Genomic DNA, 12,753 nt, shown 5'->3' on the forward strand with positions numbered 1-12,753 from the left:
GATACGATTTTTCGGATAAAGCACTCAGATGTTCCCGTATTTTCCCCAGGAAATACGGAGAGTGCTTAACATCTTTCATCGATCGGAGAGCCTCAATGGAACTGAGACTGTCCGTAAAGATGAAATAATGGTCCGTGGGCATTTTTTCGATAATCCCTAGGGTGTACTGAATTGCAGCTAATTCTGCGACGTAAACAGAAGCAGGATTATCGAGCTTATGTGAGACGGTTAAATTGTTATTGAAGATACCGAAGCCAGTGGACCCATCGAGAAGTGATCCGTCAGTGAAGAACATATTGTCGCAGTTGATATTTCGATATTTATTAGTAAAAATTTTGGGGATCTGCTGCACGCGTAAATGATCCGGGATTCCACGAGTTTCTTCTATCATGGATGTATCGAAAAACACAGTAGAATCAGAAGTATTTGATAAGTTGACACGATTTGGAATATTCGAAGAAGGGTTAATATTTTGGGACATGAGATTGAAATACAATGTCATAAAACGGGTTTGAGAATTAAGTTCGATTAACCTTTCAAAATTTTCAATCACGGGACGGTTCAAGACCTCACATTTGATAAGAATACGAGAAGACAGGCTCCAGAAGCGGTTTTTCAATGGAAGTACTCCAGCTAAGACCTCCAAACTCATCGTATGGGTCGATTGCATGCAATCCAAGGCGATACGCAAACAACGATATTGTATCCGCTCCAGTTTGATCAAATGTGTGTTTGCTGCGGAGCGGAAGCAGAAACACCCGTACTCAATTACAGACAATATCGTTGTTTGGTAAAGCCTTATGAGGTCTCCTGGATGGGCTTCCCACCACGATCCGGTTATTGTACGAAGAAAATTCACTCTTTGTTGGCATTTTTTCATCAGATACCTAATGTGACAACCCCAGGTGCCTTTAGAGTCGAACCAGACACCAAGATATTTGTGTACCAAAACCCGAGAAATCGTTTTACCCATTAATTGTGTTTGAAGCTGAGCAGGTTCATGCTTCCTAGAAAAAAACTACTATCTCAGTCTTCTCCGGAGAGAATTCGATACCTAGCTGTAAAGCCCAAGCAGACAAATTGTCCAAGGTATCTTGCAATGGTCCTTGCAAATCATCAGCTTTGGCTCCTGTAACAGAGAATACACTGTCGTCTGCAAGTTGTCTTATCGTGCATGAATTTGCCAGACATTCGTCGATGTCATTTACATAAAAATTGTAAAGAAGGGGGCTTGAACATGAGCCCTGGGGAAGACCCATGTAGCTAATTCGAAAAGTTGCCAAATCACCGTGCGTAAAATGCATGTGCCTTTCGGACAACAAATTGTGCAAAAAATTGTTCAAAATTGGAGAAAATCCTTGTCGGTGAAGTTTACCCGAAAGAATGTCAATAGAAACAGAATCAAAGGCCCCCTTAATGTCCAAGAACGCAGACGCCATTTGTTCTTTGCGAGCATACGCCAGCTGAATATCTGTTGAAAGCAACGCAAGACAATCATTCGTCCCTTTGGCACGGCGGAAGCCAAATTGAGTATCTGATAGTAGACCATTTGATTCGACCCAATGGTCTAAACGACGGAGTATCATTTTTTCCATCAATTTCCGGATACAGGATAGCATTGCAATCGGCCTATAAGAGTTGTGGTCAGAAGCTGGTTTTCCCGGTTTTTGGATGGCGATCACCTTCACCTGCCACCAATCCTGCGGTACAATGTTTTGCTCCAGGAACTTATTGAACAAGTTCAACAAGCGCCTCTTGGCATTGCCGGGTAGATTCTTCAACAAGTTGAATTTGATTCTATTTAACCCAGGCGCGTTATTGTTACAGGACAGGAGGGCAACCAAAAATTCTGCCATCGTAAAAGGTGATTCTATCGCGTCGTGGCCCGGAGACGCATCGCGAACAATGTTTTGCTCAGGGACAGAGTCCGGACATACTTTCCTGGCAAAATCAAATATCCACCGACTTGAAGACTCCTCGCTTTCGTTGACCGTTACGCGATTCCGCATTCTTCGGGCTGTGTTCCAAAGAGTGCTCATCGATGTCTCCCTCGACGTCTCGTTCACGAACCGACGCCAATATCCGCGTTTCTTTGCTTTAGCCAAGCTTTTAAGCTTGGTATCAAGCTCCGAATACCGTATATAGTCGCCAGGTATACCTCCCTTCTGGAAGGCCAAAAACGCGTCGGATCTTTGCGTGTAGACATCGGAGCACTCTTGGTCCCACCACGGAGTGGGAGGCCGTTCTTTGATCGTTACGCCGGGATATTTCTTCGTTTGGGCTTGCAACGCGGCGTCGAGAATCAAGCCCGCGAGGAGGTTGTATTCTTCAAGTGGTGGATGATGTTGAATCGACTCGACCGCTTTTGAAATCATTTCCTCGTATAACTTCCAATATGAGGTCATACGGATTGTCAATTGGTCGCATGCGAGTTGAACCGTTAGTAATTGAAATAAGAATAGGCAGATGGTCGCTACCGTGAGGATCGAGGATCCTTCCACGTGCAATCCAACCGTAGCGACGTTGAACATAATGATAGATCCAAAGCGCTTGAGCGCGCTGGAGGTTTCGGGATACGTGTCATTTCACCGTTGTTTAAAATAGTCATGTCGAAGTCATCGCAAAGGTTATAGATTAAAGAGGAGCGGTTATCATTGTAAGGGGAACCCCAAGCCACACCATGAGAGTTGAAGTCTCCCAAAATCAAACGTGGCGAGGGAAGAAGTTCTATTAAATCAAAGAGCAGCCGTTGCCCAACCTGTGCTCTGGGAGGAATATATATTGAGGCAATACAAAGCTCTTTACCTTGTATTGTCATTTGACATGCGACAACTTCGATGCCTGGAATCGAGGGGAGGTTAATACGATAGAAAGAATAGCACTTTTTAATCCCTAAAAGTATTAAAATCATGGAAGTTGAGATCAATATTTGAAGTAAGCCAAGTTTCACAAAGGGAAAATGCATCGCATTTGCTTTTATTTATCAAAACTTCAAACGAATCAATTTTTTGGTAAAATACTTCTACAATTCCACTGTAAGACAGAGATAGAATCCTTCATATACGCAGTTGAATTAGGCATCGAAGGATACAATCGCTGCAAGGAGGGGCCATTGGGCAGTCAACTGCTTCAAAAATGTTCTAACTGTTGGGAGAAATGCTGTGAGAAAAATTTTAATTGGATCGAGTATATTGAAAGTTTCAAAAATCCAGTCCACAATGTCAGAAAAATTGACCAGTCCAGCATTTGATTTATCAACTGGATGTGCAAAAAGAACAACTGGGGTTTTAGATGTTCCAGGAAGTGCTGGGAACTCCTTCTGAGACTTTAAATTTGCAAGCCCAGGAGGAGTTTGCTTCGGCTTTTCCGCAGCACTTTTAGATTTGTTCGTATCATTCATTCCATCTTGAGAAACCTTAGGGCCTTTCCTGGGAAGTTTAGGAGAGGAAATATTTTTTCTCTTTCTAGATTCTCCAGGATTGGCGTAGGACGTTTCTGCTGGTGGATCGTCAAAGTCCATTTCATCCGAAGACAGCAGATCAAAGGGGTTCGATGTTATGGTAGAAGTGGTCACGGTCTTCTTAAGAATTTCAGCGTAAGAACGCTTTGAGCGCTCCTTCAGAGACCGTTTAATTTTATCTCTGCGTTGTATGTACACCGGGCATGTGGAAAGCTCATGCAGATTTTCCCCGCAGCGAATACACTTTTCAGCGTTTACGCTGCAAGAATCTTCCGCATGAGTCTCCCCACACTTGCCACATCGTGCCTTATTGCAGCAGTAGGCAGCTGTATGACCTAACTGCTTGCAATTGGTGCAATTCATAACACGGGGTACATACAAACGCACAGGCAGACGAACCCGGTTAATCGGGACGTGGCTAGGGAGAGCAGATCCGTCAAACGTAACGCGAAACGAGTCTGACGGAGTGTATACTTTTTTACCGCTGACGAGCGACATAGACCGTAATTGCTTACAGTCCAATATCTTCGCCTCAGTATTGGAATTCTTGAAGCAACCGGTTGCACTCAGGATACACTCGACAGACAGACTCGAATCGGTTATCACACCGTCGATCTACACGTCTCGTGCGGGTACATACACGCGATACTCGCGTGTGAAGAGCTCGGAGCAAGCTATATCGTTGGCCTGATCCAGATCATTCACCACAACACGGAGCTTGTTTGGTCTGACTTTTGATATTTCAGTCACGGCCTTGTATCGTGACGTCAGATCCTTCGCGATTTGCAACGTGTTAAGCGATTTACCTCCTGGTTTGGGCCTCATGTAAAGGACCAGTGGACCCGTTGATCCGTCTGGGTAAAGCCTGGGACGAGGATTGATTAAAGCAGGGACAGACGGAGACTGAACAGGAAGGACAGGGTCGGGTGGGCTCGAAGACGGGGGATCGGGGGCTAAGGGATCCACATCCATTGCGCTCAAACTAGCGCAACAGTACAGTGTCAAAGAAACACGTACCTCTTCTTTTTTGTTGTCTTCAATAGAACAATCACCGAGTCTTTCGGTGCTGGAACGGGCAGCTGCGCAGCGACACCACTAAAGCACAATAGCAGGATGACCTTCACTGCGGATTATCAGATTATCTTCACACCGCACTTCGCACTCTTTGAAACGCGACCAGGTAAGCAATGCCTTTTTCGATTTTTTCTATAAAATATCGGTTTTATAGCGAGACAACCACTTAATGCGTCCGTTATTGCCGAGCGTTCGGGACGGAAGTATTTTATTAGTTTGTTTTCTTTTTTTCTCGTTGCTCTCATACTCACTTTTTAGTTCTTTTCTCCCTATTTTCATCTTTTTTCACCCCTCAGCCGTTTCTTTTTTGTTATTTATTTTAAATCTTTTCTCGTTTTTTTCTTGTTTTAGTGTTTACTCACAGACAAACAGACGTGCCACTCGATGACGATTTCATCGACTAGAAAAATAACGAATATTTTGAAATTTTGCTTAGTGGGCAATAAGCTCACATGGTGGCGCACGAGTGTAACATTTCGAATAAGGACGAAGATTTTTCAGGACTTTTCTTCGAAGAGGCACGTCTGTTTGTCTGTGGTTTACTTTTCTTATTTATTATTTCTTTAATTTTATCTTTTCGTTATTTTTGTGTCCTTTGCTTTTTATGCTCTTTTTTTCTTTGTTTGTCTTTTGCTCTTTGTACGTCTACTTACCCTTTTTCCTAGTTACTGGGGCATTATATAGGATGGTCGGTTTCTTATTGAGAGTATTTCAGGGGCAGATAGAGGGCCACATTTTAAGCCCGAATGTTGATCTACTCATAGTTCTTCAACTTGTAAGTTTCTTGGATACTCTTCAATGAAGTGGCTATAACTTCAAATGTATACCACTACGAGCGATTCTATCGGTTTAATTTAAAAGCTGAGAAAAGTTTCTACTAGATACAGCGTTTACATGTCTGAATAAATGTAAAAATTAACATTTTGGAAGCAAAAATGTTGAAGATTAGTACTGTTGTAAACTCACAAAAAAAACGTGATTAACATTATTATGTTTTCAGCTCAAACTGAACGTTTTCGATCGCTCTAGAGTTAGTTTTTTGACATAAACTCTCTACTTCCTTTAGTTTTCGAGAATTTTAAATTTTAATGCAGCGTGCAGCAGCAATTGTGACCTACCAGTAGAGTTTTTTGAATTTGTAGCTGAAAAGAGAACTACTTTTCCATCGAAATGTGTCACGCGAAGATTAGTTGGAAATCATATTCACTTTTCAACTACTTTCTATCGAATTACCAAGTTAGATTACCATGTCAACCTCATTATATCTTTTGTTTTACGCAGAAAGGTAAATCACGATTTATATTAAGTTGCCAGAAATTAAATAGCTACGATTAACTTTATGCTGAAGTTTTTATGAAAAGTTGAAAAACATACTGATGTTTCGAAAATTCTAAATTATTCAAACATATCATTAATTTTCAGGCCAGAATGAGACCTTCGATAAAATTAAGAATAGTGCGCAGAAGAGACTTGTCATGTACTTTTAATGTGTAAATTATTGGGAGTGTCTTCTTGATGTTGGGGTTCGTAATCTTAATTCATTCAAGTCACTGACAGCTCTAAGGAAAACATACTTATTCCCATTCAAATAATGTTGGCATAAAAAACAACGTTTAAACATTTGTACGAGTGATTCGTATGCTCTTAGCTGTGTAACACTTTATCGTTAACTACATCAACAAACTCTAAAGTTAAACATGCAACGTTTCTGTACAGATGTGTTCATTACCTGCTAACAATGACGCGTTAAGGGGGCACGATGCGGGCACGCACCTAGTGCGGCCAGATGTTTACTCGGGCCCCAGGAACTAGTTTGGACGGTGGGCCGTCCTGTTGAAACGAAAGAGCAAATAGTTTCCATCGGTTCGACAAATGCACTCATAGCGTAACTCAGGCATTACGTTCTCCCATTACCTGTGACACAAACAAAGTTCACAGACGCAGCGAATTCGGTCGCGGCGGCAACACTGTCGCAGCTGAAGCTCAACACAATCCGTTCTGATTGAAAATTTCTCATGACCGCCCGCGTTTTGTCCCGCTGACTCTAGCGCGAGCTACCGGACATCGAACGGATGCTGCTGGGATGCTTGTTGATTCTCGCGCTATCTCTCTATTTTACGTAAACCTAGACTTTTTATATTCACTACAGTTTTCAACTTTTTACTTCTCAACACAGTACACACAGATGTTGTCAGTTTATCGCCTCGTATAAGAGCATGCTGCCTTATTTTCCAAACAAATTAAAAAATCGATTCAAAATTCAAAAGAATGCGATGAAATCACAAGATTATGAGAAAACAAAGGAGAAAAAATACACTTTCAACGAGATTCGGCCCCCCGACGGCAGCCCCTCATCGTGTGGGCAACATCAACGATGGTCTGAAATTGAAACCAGAGAACAGAAAAAATGTACATAAATTGTTTGGCAGTTAAAGAAACGCGACACAGCTAGTATATGAATGCTCTAGTCACGCGGTCTGTTACCACGAAGATTAACGATAAATTCATTGACTCTTGTAACTAAATTGTTCAGATATAATTTATTAACACTAATTGGTCTGATATTTTCGAAAACATGCTCCAGCGTACTGACGAGCGTCGTTCGTTATACAATTGTCACTGCTTGGTATGATTGATAACAATACAAGTAAGCTGCTAATTGAACTGCATCTTTGGTTTCTGAGAAACCCAATCAATTTGCCCGCACAAGGATATAGCACTTAACCATCCAATCATCCTGATTATTCGTAACACTATGCACGAGTGAGCAGTAAACAGTAATTGCCAGAAACTTTGGCACTACATCCGCAAATACGGTATACTTACATGAGGCTCATGAATCTCGTTCCACAGATCACAGTAATATACAGGGCGCCATGTTGAAAATGACGCATCTATCTTTCCGCTGTGGGAAAATCTGCGAAAGAGAAAAAATAACAGCATCAGTATCTGCGTCCGGAATCAACATTTTAGAAATAAAATACAGTTGAAGCTAGAAACCGAAGAATGGTGCGTTCGAATGACGGATTCACGGAAATATTACTAACTACGTTTGTCACTCATCGGAAGCAACACATGAAACGGTAACAAACATAAAGACTAGCTTATCGATAGCGCACAAAATCACTCGCGGGACATTCGAATCGTTTGCAAAACAACGCTCCGGGCAATCTGTCGTATGTCTGTGCCATAGCAGCAGCCAATGACCAAATTAGGAGAAGTGGACTCTTACCAGCAACATTACTTCATGTTGTCGATTGCACGGGAAGGATCCGCACGGATCGTCAACACAGAACGCACGATTGTTCACGATTGTATGTGCGGTCGGCCAGTTGTTGTTTCCAGGACGACACATTCCGCAATATTTTCAACCCCTGTAGCATGACGTCAGTTTAAACATGCGCACTGTCATCGCACCGCAAAACAGGCACCGACAGCATCGTAGAAGAGTACCGAGAGGCACCGGTCGAGACGTCGTCGGTCGCGACAGAGCCAGTCACTGTGTCTGAGGTCGAAAGTTAGGAACAGCAAGAGCAAGCCGCAGCAGCAGCAACGGTGGGTCCAAAATGTAAGTGGAATACGCTGTAACCAGCTGCTGTATTGTGAAGCCATACACATACAAACACGCAGAGAACATTTGGCGTCATGCAGTTCTGCCTGACGCTCGTTCAGGGCACTTGTCCTCAGTTCTAGTGACGATGCAGCTAGGTGTCGTCATTAATCATAGCCTCGCTGTTGACTTCTGATATAGATACAATTGCAGTGAGGTTTATCAAGATTGATGCTAGGCAGCTTTGCGGTAATCGGTTACCATTCTTTTTTTATTACACTGGAATAGGTAATTTCTTTAAAATGGTTCTAGATAGGACTAGATCATTTGTTATTTTAAAATTTGTAATGTCTGGCAGTTTTGTTCATTTACAATGGAATTTAGTATACATGGGATTGTTGAATTACCGATTTATTGCCCATTGCGATTTTTGCGAACACCTATTTAGCTCATGTAGAATGTATCACAATTCCAAACCTCACGTGGTCAAATCTTTCATTACTCGCTAGCTGGCATACTGACCTTAAACATGCGTCAACATGGCACCGTTTTTCTAACCGTTTCCTAATCGGTGAAGTTTAAACTAATAACCTGTTGATAACGTCGCTCTATTTTCAGAAACTTCGTACAAGGTGTGTCAACACTGTCCTAGTTCACGTTTGATAACTTTCATCGAAGTTTCTATGTAGTTATGACTAATTGACTTACGTGGATTTGAGTCGGGGTAAAATGCCCCTTATACGATCAAAACTGAACACATAGCATCCTACCGAACTCTTTTAGGCGACATCCATAAATTACGTAACGCAACCCCCCCCCCTTCCCTTAAACAAAAAAAGACGCCATCACCTATCCCCCATAAAAATTACGTGACGCAGTAGAAAAATTTACCTAATAGATATGCTCGTTTTTGGAGTAAAATTTTTGCCTTCCCAGAGAGTATCTCCTCTCCCCTATGAGCGTTACGTAGAATATGGATGCCGCCTTAATAATTATTTGGATGCCGATGATTGAATCTAAACCAACTAAATAACTTTTTCAGAGACCTAAATGAGTTTTCCCGCAAGCCAACGTAGCAGCGACGAACCCGACGAGCACCTATTGTGCAACATTTTGACACATTCCTGCATACACTAGGGGTGCCGAAATTCGCAGAAATGGTTGAAAAGGTATGATCTGTTTGGGGCAACTTATTTGTGCATTAGGGCACCTTTTTTTGCTCTTGACATCCCATAAAGATTTTTTTAAAAAGAATTTCACTGAAAATCACCGGTCCATAGTGGAAATATGTTCTCATTCTAACGACTGATAGGTAGTAGTTATGCGGATGTTTTGCATTTCTGGGAAAGTTTTCATCACAGCCGAACCACAGCCAAACAGACGTGCCACTCGAAATGACTTTTTCAAGCTACAAAACCACTCTTCTGCACTTTTTTCAAATCTGTTCGATTCCTAAGTTTTTCCATATTTTCCATATTTCCAATTATTTGACTCACGGAGCCCATTGAACATTACAAAAAAGCAATTTTTTTCATAATTTTCAGATAAAACCGTTCAAAACACATATACAAATTTTTTTTGATCATGAATCTTTACTGCAAAGTGGGTTCAAGACGAAAATTTACATGAAAAAAGATCCTCGATATCTTATCGGGGGGCTGAGATATTAGCGTTTTTACATGTGATGGAAAACTTTGCCAAAAATGCCACTAAAGCTCAACATCTCTTTTTCAGTGTTTTATTTTGCCGTTGGTGCGTATAATTTCTTAAATAGTGATTCAAATGTTGATTATAGCCATAAGGTATGTTCGGAGAAGTTTCAGGATATTCAAAAATGCATCTTTTAATGTCGAAAGATGGGTGATCAATCCACCAATGAGTGAGATAAAAAATTTACTTTTCAATCAGAATAAGATAGACACAAAGTGTCTTCGACAAAGTTTTAGGTTATCTTAAAACAAGAAACTTAATCGAAGACATTATGTTTCTATCTCTTACATATTACGAGTAACATTGAGTTTTCTATTAGAAGGCACTAAAAATCACAATTTTCGTTCTAACTTTTTTCGCAGATTTTTTCGAATTTTTAAACCCTCAACTAAGTTATCAGCCTTTCAAAAATCGTTTGTTTTCTTAACATTGTTATATATTATCTCCCAAAATAAAATAGTTATTCAACATATTTTTTAAAATGCATAGTTTTCCATCACATAGAAAAATGCCAATATCTCAGCTCTCCGATAAAATATCAAGTATCTTTTTTCATGTAAACTTTTGTCGTAAATTCCGCTTTGCAAAAAAATTTCAGTTCTCGATCAAATTTTTTTTATTTATGTTTTGAAAGGTTTTATCTAAAACTTATTGGAAAAATTAATTTTTTTGTAATGTTTAATGGGCTCTGGGAGTCAAAAAACTGAATGTAATGCTGAACTGAACCATGCAAAATATTCAAAAACAACCCCACAAAAATAAAAAAATATAGAAAAATTTAGAAATCGAACAGAATTGAAAAAAGTGCAAAAGAATGGGTTTGTAGCTTAAAAAAGTCATTTTTTCATAAATCACGTTTGGGCAAACTGAAAACGTTTTCTTAGATAGTCAAAATGTTCTACAAAAATTCAATAAATAACATTATCTTTCAATTCAGGGCTGAGCACCTTGACTTTTTCAACATCGGTTTGTTTTGGGACACCCTAGTGCACACCCATTAGCAAAGACAAAAATCGTTTTACGAAAATAAGTTGGTAGGCAATAAGGTCATAAGGTGGCGCATAAGTGTAACGTTTCGAATAAGGACGAAAATTTTTGAGAATTTTTCTTTGAAGTGGCACGTCTGTCTGTTGCCGAACCATAAACCAGACTACAACACTACAAGACTTCCGACAGTTGGAAAACAACCGTTTAGACAAATACGACACAACTGAGTGAGTGACTAACAACCAATATCAATATAGTTTCTCTTGAAAATGGTCACCAAAACGGCCGAAACGTCGGGCAATTAACCTAGATTGTCTTGCACTTCATTTTAAAAAAAACTAAGAAAGCCAAAAATATGAAACATCCGCATTACCGGTCCAATTTGTTTGAACGTAATGATGTTTTAACTTGAAACACTTAGTCCCACTTCCACAGAGCTTCGTAGCCACAAGGTGATAGAGTCCGCTTTGACAAGCGGGTGGCGATAGGTTCGAATATTAGTAGAACGAAGCCTTCCTTGGTAAAGGGACTTTTAAGTATGGATTTATTCTCAGGATCTTCCACACAACACTTCCCTCCAGACTTAATAATCACTCGTCTTAAAACTCGATAATATCATAGACTCTAGCATGTTACCCGCTATTAGAGTTACAGCTTGCAAAAGGATATGAAAAGGCCGATAAGGAAGAAAGTAGGTTACTAAGTCTGAAGGAGAAAACAAAAGGACTAAAACATGGAGCAGGTTACTTTTCAATATGTGACACTGCAAAAAGGTAAAATCAAACAAAATGTACGATAGCATAAACAACGCCAGAAAAAATAAAAACAAAACTCCAGGTCATAGCGGGGTCCATGAAAAAAAATAGTCCCGCTTTATTCTCTTCTGCATAACCTACTTTCAAAAAAAAATTAAATCAACCATTCAAAATAGATACCAGGTGGACAAATTGAAAAGCACCGTTTTGTTTATAATTAAAGGGTTTATTGTGAATAAATAGAATAGCGAAAATTATGTCCACTTTGCCCCATTTTCCTAGCAGTATATGATTTCCGTATCGGAAAACTTCTCGTTTTTTACGCCATCTATGAATCCACCCAATTTTTTGTCTCTTCGAAAGAACGAAAGTGTTGGTCAGCCAGGCCATGCGTCATTCAGATAGAGGAAGGTTAGGATGCGTAATCGGATGGAGGAATGTCAGGAGAATACAGTGGATGAAGAAGGACGTCCTATAATAGGGCGTTTACAAATAAGTTTCGATAATGTTAGCAACATGTGGTCGAGCGTGATCATGCAGAAGAATCACTTTGTTGTGTCTATTCTTGTTGCATTGTGTCCATTTTTTCTTTAACACCTGTCTCTAACACATCATTTGTTATTGGTAGAGAGCTTCTGTGATGGTTTCACTTCCAATTCCACGATTTTTTCATAGCTTCTGGACGCTTTCCGTATCGAAATCGTCAGTTTTGTAATGTTGGAACTATTCGCAACTAATCCCGAACTCCGACGAGAAGTTGTTCAGTATGAATGCTGCGTCCGACAGCTGCAGAGACTGGTTCATTTTACCGAAGAAATGTGTGGATATTCCTGAGAAAGTGATATTTAAGTTCCAAATCAAACACCCGGCGTTTCACTTGGTGGTGTCCGTCGGTTCGAAAATGTCGCCTGTTTTCATTGATGCTGGTGTTAAAATGTAGTCGTTTTGATCCACCAAACTAACGAGGCGTAGGTTATTCTCGATCTGATTATCGTTATAAACATCCAACGGATTTCCTACTACAGACCCCATCTTAGACTAAGGCCAGATTTTCATCATTATAGCTATTTGACCATTCCTGTGAATTTTGGTGTCCCTAGCAAAGATAAATTTTTCAGAGACTTAAATGCGTTTTCCCATAAGCCAACGTAGAAGCCATGAACCCCGCGAGCAATTATTATGCGGCCTTTTGACGCACTTCTGCATACACTAGGAGC

The 12,753-nt window shown here is 40.4% G+C and overlaps 1 protein-coding gene across 50 annotated transcripts in view; it reads right to left on the reverse strand.

Annotated features, from left to right (window-relative positions):
• The window catches only part of LOC129725357 (sodium channel protein para), a 167,014-nt gene that overhangs the window by 108,969 nt on the left and 45,292 nt on the right, over positions 1 to 12,753 (reverse strand). For all 50 annotated transcript variants that reach the window (XM_055681112.1, XM_055681107.1, XM_055681101.1 and 47 more), the window contains exons 3-5: positions 7,361 to 7,451; positions 6,449 to 6,913; positions 6,264 to 6,364 (exon numbers count right to left, since the gene is read on the reverse strand). The gene's annotated coding sequence lies outside the window, so the exon portion shown is untranslated. The remainder of the gene's footprint in view (positions 1 to 6,263; positions 6,365 to 6,448; positions 6,914 to 7,360; positions 7,452 to 12,753) is intronic.

Source organism: Wyeomyia smithii, chromosome 2 (genome assembly GCF_029784165.1).
Source record: "Wyeomyia smithii strain HCP4-BCI-WySm-NY-G18 chromosome 2, ASM2978416v1, whole genome shotgun sequence".
NCBI classification, from domain to species: Eukaryota; Metazoa; Arthropoda; class Insecta; order Diptera; family Culicidae; genus Wyeomyia; species Wyeomyia smithii.